Source organism: Amphiura filiformis, chromosome 1 (assembly GCF_039555335.1).
Source record: "Amphiura filiformis chromosome 1, Afil_fr2py, whole genome shotgun sequence".
Taxonomy (NCBI): Eukaryota; Metazoa; Echinodermata; class Ophiuroidea; order Amphilepidida; family Amphiuridae; genus Amphiura; species Amphiura filiformis.
This window is the reverse complement of record NC_092628.1, coordinates 74,754,722-74,772,683: the sequence shown is the minus strand read 5'-3', so window position 1 is coordinate 74,772,683 and position 17,962 is coordinate 74,754,722. Positions and strand designations below refer to the sequence as shown.

Genomic DNA, 17,962 nt, shown 5'->3' with positions numbered 1-17,962 from the left:
CATTATTTAATCCTGATAGAAAGTTACTTTTTATTGAACCCTGCTGGCTTCCTAAAATAGTGAACCAAAATTACATTTTCTGTTTGATCCCGATTGCAATATTCAGTGTTTAACCTTGATGGATGTCTAACTAGTGATGACATTATCCATCTGTTTAGTCCTGATTGCAAGTTATTCTGTTTAACCCTGATGGCTACTCAAAATACTAAATTAAAATGGCGTTATCAAGCTGTTTAAATTGCAAGTCTCCTTATTGTTTAACCCTGATGGCTGTCCAAAATAATGAACCAAAATGAAATTATTTTACTGTTGAATCATGATTGCAAGTTACCTAATTGTTTAATCTTGATGGCTGTCCAAAATAGTGAACCAAAATGACATTATTTTACTGTTTAATCCTGATTGCAAGTTACCTTATTGTTTAACCCGGATGGTTGTCCAAAATAGTGAACCAAAATGACATTATTTTACTGTTTAATCCTGACTGCAAGTTCCCTTATTGTTTAACCTTGATGGCTGTCCAAAATAATGAACCAAAATGACATTATTTTACTGTTTTATCCTGATTGCAAGTTACCTTATTGTTTAAACCTGACGGCTGTCCAAAATAATGACCCAAAATGAAATGACATTATTTACTGATTTATACTGATTGCAAGTTACCTTATTGTTTAACCCTGACGGCTGTCCAAAATAATGAACCAAAATGACATTATTTTACTGTTTTATCCTGACTGCAAGTTCCCTCTCAGCAAACACAAAAACGTTTTTAAAACGTTTTGAATAAGTTATATTTTGGCTTTTGGTTTAGGTAAAAACGTTTAAATAACATTAAAATGTCGGGTTATATAAAGGTCATGAAATCGTTTTAAAACGTTTTGTATGAAAACACACTACAACAATATTTTTAAAATGTTTTCGAAATGTCATAGTAAACTATTTTTGCAAATATTTGTAGCCAAATATTTTGTCACCACTTAAATAACATTATGTTAAAATATTTGCACCCAGAAAACACAGAAATGTTCTTAAAATGTTTTTACAAAACGTTTTAATAACATTTAAATGTCGGGTTATATAAAGGTCGTGAAAACATTTTAAAAACGTTATTGTAAATATTTTGGGCAAACATTTTTTGCAAAATATTTTTCAACCCCAAAATAACATTCTGTTTAGAATGATTTGTGCCAAGTTTTCAAAAATGATTTTGGAATGTTATTAAAACGTTTTTATACCCATTATATGACCCGACATTTAAATGTTTTCTGTAAAACATTTGTGTTTGCTGTGCAGTTAATTACCAACAAATGTAATTTAATGTTATGAAAACGTTTTATACCATGAATGTACCCTTTATATAACCCGACATTTAAACGTTTTCTGACAACATTTTCTAACCTTTTGCGAATGATGTCGAAAACGTTTAGTGTTTGCTGGGCTTATTGTTTAACCTTGATGGCTGTCCAAAATAGTGAACCAAAATAACAATATTTAACTACTTAATCCTGATTGCAAGTTACCTTATTGTTTAACCCTGATGGCCGTCCAAAATAATGAACCAAAATGACATTATTTTACTGTTTTATCCTGATTGCAAGTTACCGTATTGTTTAACCCGGATGAATGTCCAAAATAGTGAACCAAAATGACATTATTTTTCTGTTTAATCCTGACTGCAAGTTCCCTTATTGTTTAACCTTGATGGCTGTCCAAAATAGTGAACCAAAATGACATTATTTTACTGTTTAATCCTGATTGCAAGTTACCTTATTATTTAACCCTGATGGCTGGCTGTCCAAAATAGTGAACCAAAATAACGTTATTTAACTACTAAATCCTGATTCTTATTCTTGAATGGCTTTCCAAAAAACTGAACCATAATGACATTATCTAACTGGCATGATTGGTTGCACGTTTAACCCTGTTCATGAGAAAATCCTATATTTTTCTCCAATTAATAATGTCAAAAACCTTTAGGGGTCCTTTTATGCCAAAGTATGAAATCACCCAACATTAATTGCAACAGAATCCATTTAATCATTAATCACCATTCTTTCAGAACTTAATAACACATCAAAAGTCCTCAAAAATCCCTGTAGTGGAATGGTGCCTAATTTGCAGCTATTTGCATAAATCCAAACTGGCTGTTTATGCAGCGGGCAAAATATTATGTTGCGGGTGAAATGGTCAAATCTGAATCAAAAGAACTATACCAACGTATTCCTCTCATCATAAGCAGTGGCGTACCGTGGCCGCCCCAACCCCGGGGGGCTGAAGAAGAAACAATTTTGCAGCCCTAAAAGCAACATTTGTCACAATTTTTTATGCTTTTTCAATTTTTTGCGCCCTTTTTTCTTTGCTAATTCGTTTTGCACCCCTTCGTTTTTGCCGCCCTGTTTTTGCCACCCTTCTTCTTCTGCCGCCCTTCGTTTTTGCCGCCTCTACTTTGACCCGGGGCTGGCGCCCAAAGCCCCAAAAAAATACGCGCATGATAAGGGTTCAGAAAAAGTATAGTTTGACTCATATCCAATGTACAGTTCTTGGATTTTCGGGGACTTTTGATGTGTTATTAAAAATGCTTTTCTGACATGAATGGTGATTAAATGGGTTCTGTTGCAATCAGTGGTGAGTTAACTGCTTATTTGTCGAAAAAGGCACAGGCATTTATGATATTTGTATACAGTTCTCTACAGTCCATTCCCAATACACTTTTTATTGCTTAACATTACAACACAACAAACAATAACACACATAATATCAATTGTATATTGCACTTTTTCACATCATTTTTTTATTTCAAAGAAAACATTGGCACAAGTATACACATTTATGATTTTATTGCAAAAGTTATACAAATACAGGTAGGTGCATTAGTATAGTACTAGTACATTAGTGTAGTAGAGCTATTGATTGACTTTACTCTCAAAATGTATAACACAATTCAATTAAAAATAAACCCACTTTATCATGGAAATCAAGATCATGTTTTTGCCCTTTTACTCTTGCAGGAAGTTACCCCCCCCCCTTTATTTATTCATTTATTTTACAAGATCATGATGATGGGAAAAGTCCATGCTATTTGGTACATCATGTACATGCAAGCTAGATTAGGAGAGTATGAGCTTCATCATTATACATACCACAATGGTAAATCAACCATATCAGATTCTCACGACCAAAACATCAGATTCTCACATACAGGGACAAAAATAGAGTACTGCCATCATTATCAAAGGTCCAAATTGTATGATGTATCTTAAATGGTGAGCCTATACTTAGTGCAAGTTACCATCACACTGCATTACTGTAAATCACACATGTTTGATGTTCTTTACTTATTATTAAGGGCTGGGGTATGAACGTTTGGACAGTATTTATTTTGGGACATTAGAGCATCAGACATATCGAATTGCATTCTGAATACGAAGAATGTCTTCTGATATCAAATAATTTTGATTTTTTGAAATTAGCAATTTTATACACATTTTATGGCAAATCATTAAAAATTGATATTTTTGATATTTAACAGTACTCGAAGTAAACTTTATAAATCTGATGATTTATACTTGAAGTGTATGTAGGTGGGATAAAAAGCTGACGATCAATTGAAAATTTTGGCCTTTCGTATTGAATATATGTATTTTTTTTCCCAAAAACACCAAAAAAATTAGGTCTTTTGGGGAAAAAATCCATATCTTCAATATGAAAGGTCAAAATTTTCAATTGACCGTCGGCTTTTCCTCCCAGCTACATACACTTTAAGAATATATCATTATATTTATATAATTTACTTCGAGGACTGTTATATATCAAAAATTTGAAAAATATCAAATTTTTAAAATTTGTCATAAAATTTGTATTATATTGTGATTTTTTAAAAATGAAAATTATTTGATATCAGAAAGACATGCTTCGTATTCAGAATGCAATTCGATAGGTCTGAAGTGCTCTCATGTCCCACAAAAAATACTGTCGAAACGCAATAAACGCTCATTCTAGATCCCTTAAAGTTTGTTGGACCAATGATGAAATGTTCTGAAGGTACACTATTTTCCCCTAACTACATAAAATGATGCTTGAATTTGATGCAGCAAAATTTGCTAACAAGAAGACAAGAACTTTTGTGAGATATTATTCATTGATGAATTTTTTAAATAACAGAAGGCAGCTAGTTGCTGCTATTGTACCTATATGTGTCACTCAAACATAAAGGGCTAACCAAAATGGCATAACCGGTTGAAACAAGTATGTTATCTTTAATGATGTAACTGTAAACATAAATACCCTCAATATTTCACATGTACTTCACATTTAAAGTCAATGATGATGCAAAGTTATTAACCTCATTCATAACCGTCACTTTCATCGCTTCATTTGACAAAATAACACACAATTTTCCTCAAAAATAACCAATTGTTACGTATTTGCCTTTCCAAAAATCGATCAGGCTAAAACAGAACGACCAATAACAGAAGTGCGAATCACAAGCTGTGCAAATATGGTTGCGCACAATCCAAATACGGGGCCCAGCACACTCACAATTTGTTCGGCTGTTGTTTATTAGTGACCGCGTTCAGCGCTTGCGTTTTGCCAAATAAATAAAAATGATTGGATTGCATGTATCGCGTAAATTAATGAGGTTATGAATGTGTGGAAATACCATATCAAAATTATGACCCTCAATAAGTGTGGACTTTCTTTTTGTGCAATGTTTATCATGACTAACTCAAAAGCAGAAAATTACATTTGTAACTTTTATGATTGACTATTGTTTTAGTAACACTTTAATGTTCATACATAAAAAGCCAATTCTGAAAATGTCATGGTTTCAGGAAAAAGTATATAACATTTACAAGATATCAATATAACATAATACAGTGTAGCAAAAACAAACTGAAAAGTGCTTTTCAAAAACCATGCTCAGTCCACAAAGTGCTTGGTCTTAGTATTTATTTTTTGGAAAAGTACTCTTCAGTATGATTATGTCACAAACTTTATGGCACCGTTCAATATTTACACCAGGGGGAGTGGGAGTTTTAAGGGAGGAATCCAAATTTGTGGTGGTCTAGAGGGGGAATCTGAATTTTTACCATGAGGGAGAAAAGTTTTCTTTGCAATGGATAATAAAGGTAAAACAAGGGGGAATCCAAACAAATTGAGCAGACGTGAGGCGAGAACGTAAAATTATTAGTGGATTTTTTGGTCAAAACTCACACTACCCCCTTATGTAAATAATAAATGGTTACTAAGGATTCAAATTTATCTCTCACAATTCAATTAACTGTGGTTCTTGACTAACTTAAGGTACTTGTATAGGTAGCACAATTATATATGATCATCACCTTTTACAATATTGGACATGGTTAGCATACAGCATGATATAAATGGTTACAAACATAAATTTTGTCAACACTGAGTACCTACATTTCACTGTTTGTATGAGTTCTGTCTGCTCTGGGAATAAAGAATCGGACATGGTTCCTCTATGCAGTTCTTGCATTTACAGTTGAGTGGACTATGGAAATATTCAATTATTTTGCTATTAAGCCAGAACCACAATATGGTAGGAATACATGTTCATTATGTTATCATGGTTTAGACAGAACATCTGTAACACCAGTAACATGTAGGTTTCCATTTCGAGGCATACATTACAATTCTACATTAGGTAGGTAAAATCAAATGATCTGCTTGATTTTGACTCAAGTATGTCATCACAATTCTACAAAAGATACATAAAATATATCAGCAGTTTGTAAGGGATGGCTTCAAAACAGCACCCTGCAGCACCGGCGGTTTATTAACCATGTTCTATTGTTCTGAACAATAGAACCTCAGCCCAATCGCAAGTTCTGCCCAAGACACCAGCAGTTGACCGGGTGACGGGGTTTTGATGCTGTCCCCGATCATCAATTTGTATAAATCAACCCCTTTCAGTGTATTAATGTTACTCTCCTTTATAGTACACTTTAAAGTAGACTTTTTAAGCGTACTACTGCTCATTTTTAGCATGGTCCTACCATCCTTTATAATATACTTGTGAAACATATCGTGCATACCACTGCTCATGTTTAGTGTGTTTAAAGGTAATTAATGCTACTCTCCATAATAATACATTTTTAGCATATTACTGCTCACAATTGTAAGTAAATTAATGCTACACTCTGTTATAGTACACTTTTAGCTTATCACTGCTCATTTTAGTGAGATCAGAAAATTATTCACAGAGAAGAATTCTGTGCATTTGCTGCACTGAACCCCACTCTGATGTGGGTATACCTACCCATCTTGTCAGATGATAAAGTACAAATCCAGATCCCTTTACATGTAATATGATTGTAAATTTGTGGAATATTATGTCATCATCACTACTTTTGAAATAGAACTTACTACAAAACCAAAAACCCACTTTTGAAAAAGTCAGTTTGCTGACCAAATCAAAATAACGGTATGGTGTTGGCCAGTTATATAAACTTGTCAGACATGCCTGTTGACTGAGTGTAGCAGCTCCTTGAATATCGGGGAGGGGGAGGGTGATTTGATTTGACATTGATGTACACTAGAGCGACATCTGGTTTTCTAACATCTTTTAGGCACATTTTCAATTTGATCCAATGTAGAAGTCACAAGATTGTAGTTTATGAAGCATTAATTCAGTAACAATCCCAAAAGTGTTCTAGGAATTGGAAAACCCAAGAAATGCAAAATTCAAGTTTCTTGGTTGTCCCTTTTTTATAGAGTGCTAATTTCTAACATAATATTGCAGGTGTTGACCTGGTCTTGACAGTGATCCATCCTGAAATTAATTGAATGTCCTTCTGTTTTGCTTTTGTTCACAGGACTTCAGAGTGTATTGAGGGATTGAAAGTGAAAACCTCAACTTACTAACCAAGTTGACAAGAATTGAAAAACACCTTAAAGATAAAGAATGTCAAAAGAATATGCAGATAGTGCGCAGAAGATAAAAGACTGCACTGAGGCAGATATCCTTCAAGATAGTACTGATGTAAAACTTCAACCAAACACAGAAGTTGACAAGAATTGAGAAACACCTTAAAGATAAATAATGTCAAAAGAATATGCATACAGTGTGCAGTATGCCCTAGATGGTGAGGGGTTACCGGGGGTTACAGTCCCTTTAAGGAGAGTGGTTCAAAAATATCATCGAACTCATTATACTACTACACTACAGTATTGAAGATGTGTTATTTCATTGAAAATAATACGGTGCCAAATTCAGAAGCAATGTCCACCAAAGTTCCAAATTCAGGAACGCGATTTCGCCATTCCCAGCGTAAAAATTGTAACAAAACTTACATTTTTATGTTCAAAATAGCCCCAAAATAGTCATGAAATTGGGTGACTAAAAGAATCTGGTGAATGTGAGTGTTGATGGATCATGGCAGCGGAGAGGCACATGATGTGTGCTGTAAAAAATGTTAGCGGTTCATTATACAGTATTTATTTCAAACATGCCATTAGAATATATTTACCACAATATTAGCCACTTGCAGTTCATTATGCACTATGTGCGGGAGAGCCTCGAACTGGCAGCATACATGAATGGGAATTGAACCAGTCATATAACATTCTGTGTAAGGTTACGTAATTCTTCCTTTCATGTATGCTGCCAGTTCGAGGCTCTCCCGCATATAGTGCATAATGGCGGAACCGTGCAAGTGGCGAATGGGCAATATAAGTTGGTATTGTATTTTATTCATGTCACAACTGAGGTTGGTAAGATAGTGAGTTTGGAGGCAGGAAGGGAAACGGAATATTATGAAGCTGTCATTCAAACTTCAACCGGATGTCAAGATTTTAAAAAGTCTCTTGGTGTTCACATTTATGACAGATATTGTTGTGAAGATGATGGAAAACAGCTGTAGAAAAGATTATGAATTCAAGTGGGCTCCTAATCATTGCGGATGCAGGCTAGGCCACGCAGATTTTGGTCATTGCATTTGTTGACCAGCAATCAAGAGGACGTAAAATTTATTTCAAAAAGAATTATGTTGCTCTACTTGTATTCTCCGGCAGTAAGCTTAAAATTAAAGGAAAACTTACACTTAATATGTAGCGTATATACAACTACGTGGAGACGTAAACATGGGGAGAAAGAAGTCGACAAATAGAAAAGCAAAAAACCAGGCCAACCTGAGAAGGATTAATACAACAGCGAGTGGTAGCGGTGAGTGCTCGTCAGCAGGTAATGCGGTCAGACAAATAAGGTCACAGGCGAGTGCGATACGGAACTTGCGAAACCAACCCCAGCCTGATCATGATAACCAAGTTAACCTTGTCTCTGTATGGGGTTAATGGGACAATTTATAAATACATTGTCAATGTTGTTTCCATGCTGCTGGTCAACAGAGTACTGATCAATGGATCTCTGTCTCCACTGAAATGTATTGCATACAGAGTGAATAACAACATGATGTGATGGTCCAGTTATAGGTCATCAGCCAAGACTTCGGCAACATTCAGATTTTTAGATCTGAAAAGGCTCCATGTGCTGATGAGAAAAGGTTTCTTCCAGGATCTGCTTTGTTTTCTTTTAGTCCTCCTCTTCACACAGTTTCATCAGATGTCACAGGATGTGACAGCATTGATGTTTTGGCAGTACTTCCTGATTGCCCCTTGGTAGATCCAATGTGCAGAGGGAGATGTTGGTATGTAGATAAAGCCTTGGCTGTGGCCCTTCTAGATGTGGAAGAAGGCCTTGCTGCATCTTGTGAAACTAGAGGTTTTCCATAAACGTTTTCGGGTCCCTTTCATGTCTCTAAAATGGGGTGATGACAGTTTAGGGCAGGCAAATGGGAACAATCTAATACAACTTCCCAATGATTTGCGCCCTGAACTTTTTGGCACGCCTAAAAGATTCAAGAAGTCCTTGACAGCTGGTGAACTTCGCCAGTACATTCTGGCTTCATTCCCGAGGATAATCAATTTCAAGTACATGAAGGGGCAGGCGAATGGGAACAATCGAATACAACTTCCCAATGATTTGCGCCCTGAACTTTTTGGCAGTCACGCCTAAAAGATTCAAGAAGTCCTTGACAGCTGGTGAACTTCACCAGTACATTCTGGCTTCATTCCCGAGGATAATCAATTTCAAGTACATGAAGGGGCGGGCGAATGGGAACAATCTAATACAACTTCCCAATGATTTGCGCCCTGAACTTTTTGGCAGTCACGCCTAAAAGATTCAAGAAGTCCATGACAGCTGGTGAACTTCACCAGTACATTCTGGCTTCATTCCCAAGAGTTATCAACTTTAAGTACATGAAGGGGCAGGCGAATGGGAACAATCTAGAGGTTCCATAAACGTTTTTGGGTCCCTTTCATGTCTCTGAAATGGGGTGATGACAGTTTAGGGCAGGCGAATGGGAACAATCTAATACACTTTCCCAATGATTTGCGCCCTGAACTTTTTGGCAGTCACACCTAAAAGATTCAAGAAGTCCATGACAGCTGGTGAACTTCGCCAGTACATTCTGGCTTCATTCCCAAGAGTTATCAACTTTAAGTACATGAAGGGGCAGGCGAATGGGAACAATCTAATACAATTTCCCAGTGATTTGCGCCCTGAACTTTTTGGCAGTCACGCCTAAAAGATTCAAGAAGTCCATGACAGCTGGTGAACTTCACCAGTACATTCTGGCTTCATTCCCAAGAGTAATCAATTTTAAGTACATGAAGGGGCAGGCGAATAGGAACAATCTAATACAACTTCCCAATGATTTGCGCCCTAAACTTATTTTTTTTTTTTTTAATGATGCTTTTCAATTACCCTCTTTGTCCCTAGAGTTCCTGGTTTGGCATCAGAGTCAGATACATGATGTCATTTATTGTAATGTCTTTGTTCTGTATAAATTTCTGTATGGATTGTGGCATAAGTCTACTTCTTGCTCTGCTGTTGTGCCCTGAGGACTCTCTGTACGATCTTCTGTTCTTCAATCAGAAAAGCACGAACAATCCTTTGTCCGACAGCCTTTGCACACAGTGTACCACCATATGCTCTTGACACCCGTCTTTTTAGGCTTGGACATTGACATGAGTTTCTTGGGTCTAGCGGCCCACACACCCTGAAGCTTGACTCCAGTGTCACCACATCTTGATGCCTCGGGCTTCTTCTTGTGGGTATGATAGACCAGCTTGCCACCAGGGGTCTTTACAATCCTGACTTTGTTGGACTTGGTGTTGTAGGAGTGACGCCTCCTGTAATGCAATCGCTGAACCATCTTGGATCAGTGATTCAGGCCCGTGGAGAAAAGCTGCGCCCTGAACTTATTGGCAGTCACGCCTAAAAGATTCAAGAAGTCCATGACAGCTGGTGAACTTCGCCAGTACATTCTGGCTTCATTCCCAAGAGTTATCAACTTTAAGTACATGAAGGAGCAGGCGAATGGGAACAATCTAACACAACTTCCCAATGATTTGCGCCCTGAACTTATTGGCAGTCACGCCTAAAAGATTCAAGAAGTCCATAACAGCTGGTGAACTTCACCAGTACATTCTGGCTTCATTCCCGAGGATAATCAATTTCAAGTACATGAAGGGGCAGGCAAATGGGAACAATCTAATACAACTTCCCAATGATTTGCGCCCTGAACTTTTTGGCAGTCACGCCTAAAAGATTCAAGAAGTCCATGACAGCTGGTGAACTTCACCAGTACATTCTGGCTTCATTCCCAAGAGTTATCAACTTTAAGTACATGAAGGGGCAGGCGAATGGGAACAATCTAATACAACTTCCCAATGATTTGCGCCCTGAACTTTTTGGCAGTCACGCCTAAAAGATTCAAGAAGTCCATGACAGCTGGTGAACTTCACCAGTACATTCTGGCTTCATTCCCAAGAGTTATCAACTTTAAGTACATGAACGGGCAGGCGAATGGGAACAATCTAATACAATTTCCCAATGATTTGCGCCCTGAACTTTTTGGCAGTCACGCCTAAAAGATTCAAAAAATCCATGACAGCGAATGAACTTCACCAGTACATTCTGGCTTCATTCCCAAGAGTTATCAACTTTAAGTACATGAAGGGGCAGGCGAATGGGAACAATCTAGAGGTTCCATAAACGTTTTTGGGTCCCTTTCATGTCTCTGAAATGGGGTGATGACAGTTTAGGGCAGGCGAATGGGAACAATCTAATACACTTTCCCAATGATTTGCGCCCTGAACTTTTTGGCAGTCACACCTAAAAGATTCAAGAAGTCCATGACAGCTGGTGAACTTCGCCAGTACATTCTGGCTTCATTCCCAAGAGTTATCAACTTTAAGTACATGAAGGGGCAGGCGAATGGGAACAATCTAATACAATTTCCCAGTGATTTGCGCCCTGAACTTTTTGGCAGTCACGCCTAAAAGATTCTAGAAGTCCATGACAGCTGGTGAACTTCACCAGTACATTCTGGCTTCATTCCCAAGAGTAATCAATTTTAAGTACATGAAGGGGCAGGCGAATGGGAACAATCTAATACAACTTCCCAATGATTTGCGCCCTAAACTTTTTTTTTTTTTTTTTTATCCTCCAAGTCCAAGCATTGCTGGCATTTATTTGAATAAATGATGCTTTTCAATTACCCTCTTTGTCCCTAGAGTTCCTGGTTTGGCATCAGAGTCAGATACATGATGTCATTTATTGTAATGTCTTTGTTCTGTATAAATTTCTGTATGGATTGTGGCATAAGTCTACTTCTTGCTCTGCTGTTGTGCCCTGAGGACTCTCTGTACGATCTTCTGTTCTTCAATCAGAAAAGCACGAACAATCCTTTGTCTGACAGCCTTTGCACACAGTGTACCACCATATGCTCTTGACACCGTCTTTTCAGGCTTGGACATTGACATGAGTTTCTTGGGTCTAGCGGCCCACACACCCTGAAGCTTGACTCCAGTGTCACCACATCTTGATGCCTCGGGCTTCTTCTTGTGGGTATGATAGACCAGCTTGCCACCAGGGTCTTTACAATCCTGACTTTGTTGGACTTGGTGTTGTAGGAGTGACGCCTCCTGTAATGCAATCGCTGAACCATCTTGGATCAGTGATTCAGGCCCGTGGAGAAAAGCTACGCCCTGAACTTATTGGCAGTCACGCCTAAAAGATTCAAGAAGTCCATGACAGCTGGTGAACTTCGCCAGTACATTCTGGCTTCATTCCCAAGAGTTATCAACTTTAAGTACATGAAGGGGCAGGCGAATGGGAACAATCTAATACAATTTCCCAATGATTTGCGCCCTGAACTTTTTGGCAGTCACGCCTAAAAGATTCAAAAAATCCATGACAGCGAATGAACTTCACCAGTACATTCTGGCTTCATTCCCAAGAGTTATCAACTTTAAGTACATGAAGGGGCAGGCGAATGGGAACAATCTAATACAACTTGCCAATGATTTGCGTCCTGAACTTATTGGCAGTCACGCCTAAAAAATTCAAGAAGTCCATGACAGCTGGTGAACTTCACCAGTACATTCTGGCTTCATTCCCGAGGATAATCAATTTCAAGTACATGAAGGGGCAGGCGAATGGGAACAATCTAATACAATTTCCCAATGATTTGCGCCCTGAACTTTTTGGCAGTCACGCCTAAAAGATTTAAAAAATCCATGACAGCGAATGAACTTCACCAGTACATTTTTTATTGAAAAGTGGGTTCGTTACATTCAAGGATTGGCAGGATCTGGTAGTCGATATTTGTGTACACTTTGTGATGACACCAACTTAGATGCAACCACTTCTCCATTTGATGAGGTTGTCACACTGATTTCTGACCAGAATGTTGTTCAATACAACTCGGCATAAACGGAAATGCAACTTCCAGTGAAATCATTAACCAATGAAAAAGCTTTTCTTCCCAAGTGGAACTTCCCATTTTGGTAAAGCCAGTGAGATGAACTTCCATTTGGTAATGTTCAGAGAAGAACTTGTGGAAGAAGAATTTAGACTGAGTGATCACATACATAATAATAATAATAATAATAATAATAATGGAAGGTAATAATAAAAGTGAAAAAAGTGAAAATGCACGCTGTATATGGGAAGTAAGGGCCAGGCGAATGGGAACAATCTAATACAACTTCCCAATGATTTGCGCCCTGAACTTTTTGGCAGTCACACCTAAAAGATTCAAGAAGTCCATGACAGCTGGTGAACTTCACCAGTACATTCTGGCTTCATTCCCAAGAGTTATCAACTTTAAATACATGAAGGGGCAGGCAAATGGGAACAATCTAATACAATTTCCCAATGATTTGCGCCCTGAACTTTTTGGCAGTCACGCCTAAAAGATTCAAAAAATCCATGACAGCGAATGAACTTCACCAGTACATTCTGGCTTCATTCCCAACCAAGAGTTATCAACTTTAAGTACATGAAGGGGCAGGCGAATGGGAACAATCTAATACAACTTCCCAATGATTTGCGCCCTGAACTTATTGGCAGTCACGCCTACAAGATTCAAGAAGTCCATGACAGCTGGTGAACTTCACCAGTACATTCTGGCTTCATTCCTAAGAGTTATCAACTTTAAGTACATGAAGGGGCAGGCGAATGGGAACAATCTAATACAACTTCCCAATGATTTATGCCCTGAACTTTTTTGGCAGTCACGCCTAAAAGATTCAAAGATCCATGACAGCTGGTGAACTTCACCAGTACATTCTGGCTTCATTCCCAAGAGTTATCAACTTTAAGTACATGAAGGGGCAGGCGAATGGGAACAATCTAATACAACTTCCCAATGATTTGCGCCCTGAACTTTTTGGCAGTCACGCCTAAAAGATCCAAAGAATCCATGACAGCGAATGAACTTCACCAGTACATTCTGGCTTCATTCCCAAGAGTTATCAACTTTAAATACATGAAGGGCAGGCTGAATGGGAACAATCTAATACAACTTCCCAATGATTTGCGCCCTGAACTTTTTGGCAGTCACGCCTAAAAGATTCAAGAAGTCCATGACAGCTGGTGAACTTCACCAGTACATTCTGGCTTCATTCCCAACCAAGAGTTATCAACTTTAAGTACATGAAGGGGCAGGCGAATGGGAACAATCTAATACAACTTCCCAATGATTTGCGCCCTGAACTTATTGGCAGTCACGCCTAAAAGATTCAAAAAATCCATGACAGCGAATGAACTTCACCAGTACATTCTGGCTTCATTCCCAACCAGGAGTTATCAACTTTAAGTACATGAAGGGGCATGCGAATGGGAACAATCTAATACAACTTCCCAATGATTTGCGCCCTGAACTTATTGGCAGTCACGCCTAAAAGATTCAAGAAGTCCATGACAGCTGGTGAACTTCTCCAGTACATTCTGGCTTTATTCCCGAGGATAATCAATTTCAAGTACATGAAGGGGCAAGCAAATGGTAACAATCTAATACAACTTTCAAATGATTTGCGCCCTGAACTTTTTGGCAGTCACGCCTAAAAGATTCAAGAAGTCCATGACAGCTGGTGAACTTCACCAGTACATTCTGGCTTCATTCCCAAGAGTTATCAACTTTAAATACATGAAGGGCAGGCGAATGGGAACAATCTAATACAATTTCCCAATGATTTGCGCCCTAAATCTATTGGCAGTCACGCCTAAAAGATTCAAGAAGTCCATGACAGCTGGTGAACTTCACCAGTACATTCTGGCTTCATTCCCAAGAGTTATCAACTTTAAGTACATGAAGGGGCAGGCGAATGGGAACAATCTAATACAATTTCCCAATGATTTGCGCCCTGAACTTTTTGGCAGTCACGCCTAAAAGATTCAAAGAATCCATGACAGCTGGTGAACTTCACCAGTACATTCTGGCTTCATTCCCAACCAAGAGTTATCAACTTTAAGTACATGAAGGGGCAGGCTAATGGGAACAATCTAATACAATTTCCCAATGATTTATGCCCTGAACTTTTTGGCAGTCACGCCTAAAAGATTCAAAAAATCCATGAAAGCGAATGAACTTCACCAGTACATTCTGGCTTCATTCCCAAGAGTTATCAACTTTAAATACATGAAGGGGCAGGCGAATGGGAACAATCTAATACAACTTCCCAATGATTTGCGCCCTGAACTTATTGGCAGGCTAGTTGGTAATGTTAAACTGTTTATAGTACCAACAGGTGTAAGACCTCTGGTAAGTCATTAATCTCTTAATGTTTCCCATAAAGAGTTTTCTGATATAGATTGACAATTCACACTCTTCAAAGAAAATTTGCTGACCTCTTCACATTCACAGTGAGCAACATCACTGCACATAATTAAACAGTCGCTGGTGTGATCATTTTCACGGCTAACTGTTAAAATATATTTATATATCCCTACTGCACAGAAATTTTTACCCATCAAGATAATTAACTCAGTCCTTTATTTTTTTTTATTCCAGTTCAGTATTGAAAGAAGATGTGTTATGTGCCTTATTTTATAAGAAGATTTAATAATTCAACCATGCAATTTTTTAAGCTGTAGAAAAGAAAAGTGTACTTTTAAGGTAAGTGTTTTGAAAATGTGATGTGTGCTCTGTTTAAAAATTGTGTGTTTGAAATAACTGTTGAACACTTCAACACTATTTTCAGGGCAATTTGAATTTAGCCTTGGGTGTGGCCCTTTTAGATGTGGAAGAAGACCTTGCTGCATCTTGTGAAACTAGAGGTTTTCCACAAACGTTTGCGGGTCTCTTCCATGTCTCTGAAATGGGGCGTCAACGGTATGGGAGATGTCAAGATTGAGAAAGGAATGCAGATCCATGTCCCAGACAAGGTCACATGCCTTCATTTTGGGTTTGATACCTGTTGTGGATTCCGGTGCCCTTGCAGAAATTGTTATGTCAAAAATGTGTCAAAAGTGTATCAAATATGTGTCAAAAACAGTTTTGACATATATTTGGTATGTCAAAACAATGTCAAAAAAATGTCAATGGCTGAAGACGCTAGTCGAACTAGTGAAAACGTTCCAGGTGAGCGAAAAATAGTGTAGTGTTGAAGTTAAACTCTTTAATCATAATGTCAAAAGTGTTTTGACATATTTTTGAGCGTGTCAAATTTATGTCAAAAATATAACAATATGTCAAAATTATGTCAAATCAGTTTACAGTATGTCAAAAAAATGTCAAATCTGACTTTAGCCATTTTATGTAGAAATAAAATGTGTCCAAAATATGTCAAATCTGACTTGTCCATTTATATACAAATAAAATGTGTCAAATATGTGAAATCTGACTTGGATCTTTTAATTACACAATGTAATGTGTCAAAAATGTGTCAAATCTGACTTTGGCCATTTTATGTAGAAATAAAATGTGTCCAAAATATGTCAAATCTCACGGAGGCCATGGCCTCTGGTGCCCCTATGACATGGCCTTGGTGCCTTCCAATTTCAAGCATTCTGAAGTGTATAGTGGCCTTAGGTGCCCTTGTGCAATGGCCTAGAATTTAGTGCCCTTCAAAATACGAAATTCGAGCCCTGTTGTAGACTGTAGTCTAGAAAGTGTGCATGCAAACAAAAATTTATTTTGTCTTTTCCTTTTTGAAATATACTACCCCAATGATTGTGTGGGCCATGAGGCTATCACCAATATGCCCCCACAACTAAGGCCTACATCAGGGGTTCTCAACAGCAGGCCCAAGGGCCACATCCGCTCGCCAAGCACTGCTAAGTGGCCCTTGACCAACCTCACAAAACAAAGAAAAAACAAAAGAAAAAAAAGGTATTTGGCCCTTCAGAAGCTGTCTTTCAAGTGATTATGGCCCTCGGTGGCCCATGCGGTCAAAAATAGTTGAGAACCCCTGACCTACATGTATGTACACAGCCAATAGAAGGAGAGGGTGAATGTAAACAAAGTTGGTTTACATGTTTCCACAAATATTTCAGAAACAAACAATACACAAACGTTTGGAGGAAGGTATAAGGAATCAAGATTGCAACAATCAGACATGGCATGATTGATAATTTTTTTGTGATTTTCTGGTTGTCGAATTCAGAAGCTAGACTGCACTCAAGGCTTGAACAACATGGTTTATCACAATATTTTTTGAAGTTAAATTTGACCAAAATTCAAATGAAAATAAATGATGCAAGAAACACTAGAGATATAGACTAAGCTGGGAAAAACAGTGAGAATCACACTTTGAAGTTTTTGGCATGAGACTTGAACAAGACTACATTGGGTTTGAAACAGTGGGGTTGAGGAGGAGTAGAAATATACAATCTTGTACAACATGTATATAAGTAGCCTATACGATGCACAGTGTCTTCGACCCTATATCTTCATGGCAGGAATCGCCATGGTAGGTTAAATCCACAGCCACGATTAGCCATTTGGTTCAAACCTTTAAAGCTCTTTTAAACTAATAATTAGTCGAGGGACATAACTAAGGCTACTCACAATAGCCGGGTAATCGATCTTGGTTGTGCGTGATTAAGCTTGTATACCCCATTGAGGTCAATGGTCATCGACTTTTATACTGCCTACAGTGAGTGCAGTTGTACTACACGCTGCACGCTGTAGTCCATAACAGGACCAACGCAATATAAAATGGTCAAATTTTGAGTTCAAAGCGCACGACCAATTTTCAAAGCGCATTCTAGCGACTATCATATCTGTTCAACACGTATTTCCAAGTTTATGAGACCAAATCTGGTTTCTTGAGAAAAAAATCATGACGGAGATATTCATCATTTTCTAACCCGGTATCAGAAGATTTTCGTCTGATATCAAAATCGTGCATAGCAATTCACGTGTATCGATCCCGTGTATTCATTTTAGTGTCCCTTCTGCACCAAATAATTATTAGCAAGGCGGTGTCGGTGTGCGATGTCAAACATGTGAAAACAGCAAGGTCCACATGGATACACAGTGACTGGGTGAGACCTATATAGGCCTAGGGGCGACATTTGAAGGCACTGGGTCTCACTTAGTGGGACTAGATGTTCCCTAATAGAAAACCGTGGTGTGGCCTTGGT

General features: G+C 38.1%; 3 pseudogenes; 1 reads left to right on the top strand and 2 right to left on the bottom strand.

Moving 5' to 3' along the window:
* Positions 1-17,962, top strand: part of LOC140163008 (uncharacterized) — a 301,006-nt pseudogene that overhangs the window by 256,031 nt on the left and 27,013 nt on the right.
* Positions 9,821-10,292, bottom strand: LOC140153232 (uncharacterized; annotated as a pseudogene).
* Positions 11,507-12,066, bottom strand: LOC140153240 (large ribosomal subunit protein eL34 pseudogene; annotated as a pseudogene).